Source organism: Tupaia chinensis, unplaced genomic scaffold (genome assembly GCF_000334495.1).
Source record: "Tupaia chinensis unplaced genomic scaffold, TupChi_1.0 Scaffold148234_1, whole genome shotgun sequence".
In the NCBI taxonomy this organism is placed as follows: domain Eukaryota; kingdom Metazoa; phylum Chordata; class Mammalia; order Scandentia; family Tupaiidae; genus Tupaia; species Tupaia belangeri.
In genome coordinates, this window is record NW_006208084.1 from 5,828,926 (window position 1) to 5,833,247 (window position 4,322).

Sequence of the window (4,322 nt, forward strand, 5' to 3'; positions counted from 1 at the left end):
CCTGCTGAAATCTGGAATATTTTACCTATCTCTGAAGTAAAACTGAATCTACCTCTATTGGATTTCCATATTTGTTCCCTTTGCCTGTCATTATAATTTTTCAGCTTACCTCCAAATAAGAATTTAGTGCTAATAAATAAAAAAATAATTACACTACCATTGCATTTCTTCTTTGTTGTTTCCTTTTTACAGCAATATAAATTATAGTGAAGCTCCCTCATAATTTTTATTTTACTCCATTGGGTATTATTTTAAAAGTCACAGTTATCTAAAATAAATTCACTTTAAAAAGGTTTCTAATAATAACTGAGAAATAGAAGATAATAAAAAAAATTTTAAGTCCTATTACATGAAAAATAGAAAGTAATTCTACTCACATATTAATATTAATAGTCAGGTTGTTTACGGTGAATGGCAATCTGTATTCCACATCTTTCTGTATTTCAGCTATACTGCAGGAAAAAAAATTGAAAAATAATTTGCCTACAGGCATAAAACTATTATTGTTAAATATTAAACACTAGAGTCTAATATTACTTTTCATTTTAATCACAGAATCTGGATAGCCAGCATAACTTGTATCTTGAGAGGAAACTTAGCATAGTTAGAAAAGTTAACCAAATAGGGATCAGCAGTTGGCATAATGGATGTCTCTGGACTCCCATGAAGTCAACCACAGTCTGAGTCCCGGACCTGGTGGCATAAATTCAAGCCAGGAGTGTGTGCGTGCATGCTCAAGATCCCGAGAGGAGAATGGAGGAGAAGGCACTGCAATGTGGTCATCCCCCTTTGACGGGGCCATGCAGGCAACACAAGCTGGTAAGGATGCTGCCTCCCATTCTAAGGCAAGGCCTGGACTGGGAAGAAACTGAGGCAAGGCCCAGTTTACGAGCTCTCCCTTGTGTCCTTGAACTGGCCGGTATTTAATTTCTCTGCCGTGAGTTTTACTGTTGTTACGGTACCCTGGAAGGGTAAAACATCACCCCCAACCATTGCAATAAAGCCAATTAGTGATCTTGTAGGAATGTGGTTCCCTAAGACTGACAGGAGGATCAGGAAGTTTAAGACTCCCCCACCTGTCTGTTTTTAAGCCAAAATTAACATATAGATTAAGTTAGTATAAACCAAATTAGCATTAGAAGCATATGTAGACTGAGTTAGTTTAAGGTTAGTTTTACTTACATACCCCTTGTTAAAGCTACAGGCCAAAGTTAACTCACACTAGCAAAGTCAGCACATTCACCACATAACAGAGACTCAGAGATAAAACAAAAGAACTCACTAATTGACAAGACTCAACAAACAAAATGCAGGAACCCACAGATTTATTAGAGGAAAAAGCCTGGATGGGACAACAGAATAAACAAAGCTGAGGGCTCCACAGAAAGATTAACCATTTTAGCTGGGAGTTCTTATCTAAAGCAACAGGTAGCTTTCAACTACAAAGAGTTTCTCATCTATGTGCTGTGGACTATGAAAAACTGCTAATAAAACATCCTGTGTTGTCTCCGGAGCTACAAGATCATCTTCCTTTCCCATATAAGATCATAGACTCATCCTCTATTGTTGTAATGTATAGATAGTCCATATATTAACTGTGTCTTTACTTAGCAAGACAAGATTTCCATCTAGGTCATTGTAACCAGCAAAGTTATCGCCCTGGCCCGGGACTGAAGTTGTCAAACATCCTGCAAGCCCCCTCTTCAAAAGACTCTTCCCAGTAATCAAGATCCAAGAAGAAGATACAGCAGACAAATGGACTTCCTCATCCTGAGAACTGTGATTGACTTTGCCTGAGCTAACAAGACAAACAGCATGTTTTATAATTATTGCTTCCATGCTTTGTATACCCTGTTCCTTAGAGTAAATCTTTTACTGCCCCTCACCCATTTACTTGCATGTATCACATTTTCAATAAAAAGGCACGATGATTCCTAGCAGTTGTCACTCCTCAGAGAGCGATCTTTGAGGTGTGTCCGGCATAGGACGTGCATGAAAGCATCGAGGCCTCTGTCTTCTATTCACCTTGCTGCCTCCGTCGAGATAACCCACCCACGCCGAGGCTGGACCCCGGCACCTTCTCACCTTACTATCTCTTCCTCTTTCTCATGCAGAACAGCTGAGCTTTATTCTACTCTATATTCTACTCTACACTTCTACTCTACCCTTCACTCAGCAAGAAAGACCTGCCAATATCAACATCTTCATATACCTTGAATATCAGGAAATATTAATTATATAAATAAAATATGAATATATATTGATATTTCTGATGTACCTTAAAAACATCACTTTGGAAGCAAAATGATGAATGCACCTGGTGGGGGACAAAGAGAGACTAGCTACACTAATCACAGAAAGATCTATAAGAAAGGAATTGCATTAGCACAGAAAAAAAATATGTGGGAAACCTGATTGAGGCAGAGATGGAAGTGGAAGAGATGGATGTGATAGCACTGAGGAAGTAGAATCAAGCAAACTTTGAACTCTGCCATTCAGTTCATAAAAGTCACACATACACACACACACACACACACCCACACACACACACAAGAAGTGCTACTCCCTCAAACTGAGTAAGATTCTTTTGGATTCAGCACTATTTGTCAACCAATCTCAGGAAGGGAAGTAACAGTGTGACAAGGAGTACATGATAACCTTCATGATCCTTCTTCATGATCCTTCTTCTCAACTCCCTATGTCAGCCATTTTGGAAGTAGGAGGTGTGACAGTAGACAGATGGAATTTTGAAAATACCAGGTCTTGATCTCACATATCCAAAGAGGTGTTGGCCCCAAGTCACCATGGGCAACTGTCACTTATTCCATCGATGCTGACTTTGTGGAAATCATTCTAAACTCATTGCCATCTGCATTTAGAGTCAGGATATGAGACACTCAATAGTCTGGTCTCGTTAGTTGATGAAGGCATTTTATTTTTCCTCTGGATAGCTTTAGTCACCATGAACATTCGAATTGCTTTCCAGACACCAAGACCAAGGCTTTAATTTAGAAAAGTAAATTGGGACACAAGGATGGAAGATCCTCAGCAGAGTTTCAGGACTGGAAAAATGACCACAGCCAACAGTGGTAGATTTGTCACATAGAGGGGCGGACAAAGTCAGCCCTGCCTGCCTCTACATTTCCAGCTTCCTGAGTGCCACACATCATCAAATGTAATCTGGGCAACTTCACCAGGTGTGACACTTCATTCCTGGGATGTGAGAAGCAAAAGGGCTTCGAAGAAAATCGGAAAAAACATGAGAACCTGGAAGCAAGCTTTTCCTAAATGTGCCACTGCTGGTTTGCAACAGAGTGAGCTAAAGCACGTTTTCCTTTGTAGCGCCGTTGTGTGGCTGGAAGGTCTGCTCATACCAAGGAAGGGTGGACACTTTGGAGCAGTCCAGATTTCAGGGGCTGTCTACATAGGTTCAATATGGACTGAACAGATAGGGATGTGGTAGAAAAATGAAAGAATCAAGAACTGTGATCTAGTAATGATCAAATTCATTAACTACACACAAAGTGATTAGCACAATGACAAATATAATTAACTAATTTTATGGGAATTTTTAATTTTTGTTTGTTTTTAAGTTTATTTTTAGTATATTTTTTTCTATGAGCATGGTGGGGCGGGTGGGGAGAGAGAAAGAGAAACAGCACACCCAGCAAGGTCTTGATGCTCAAATCTACCCTCAGCCATAGTCCTAGATTATGAGCAGCCACATGTCCAGTGCACTCAGGAAAGTCTCTGAACTCAAATCCGGAACCTTCTCATGTGGATTAATCCCACAGAGTGTTGCACTTTATTCCTGCAACACTTTTCTGCTCGTGTGTGGTTTTCATTTTTAAAGTTTCAGCACAGATAGTACATAAGCTTTCATATGCTGATCACAGATCCTGCTGCAGCCACATAAAGTTCAGATGATTGCCTTTTATTTATTACTTCACATAGATGTGTACAGTACTTTTTAAAATTGCCATAGAGTACATGCACTCACCAGAAGGAGAAAGAACCCCAACAGCGCGTGGTCACACTACAATGCCTTCTTCTGCATTTATCTATCCTGGAGACTTGGGACACACATGCACATGCATCCAGCATGTTTCTCAAGACTCCAAAGCTGTAATTCAAGTTACAAAGGGCTATGTAAGATGTGGTTCTCTGGGACCAGTCGATGGCATAATAGTTATGTTGTTGGACTCCCATGTAGTCAATCACAGTTCGAGTCGTAGACCCGTTGGCTTAAAACATGCCAGCATGTGTGTATGCATGCCCAAATCCCAGGAGGATAAAGAAGAAGGAATTGTGGCATGCCCATC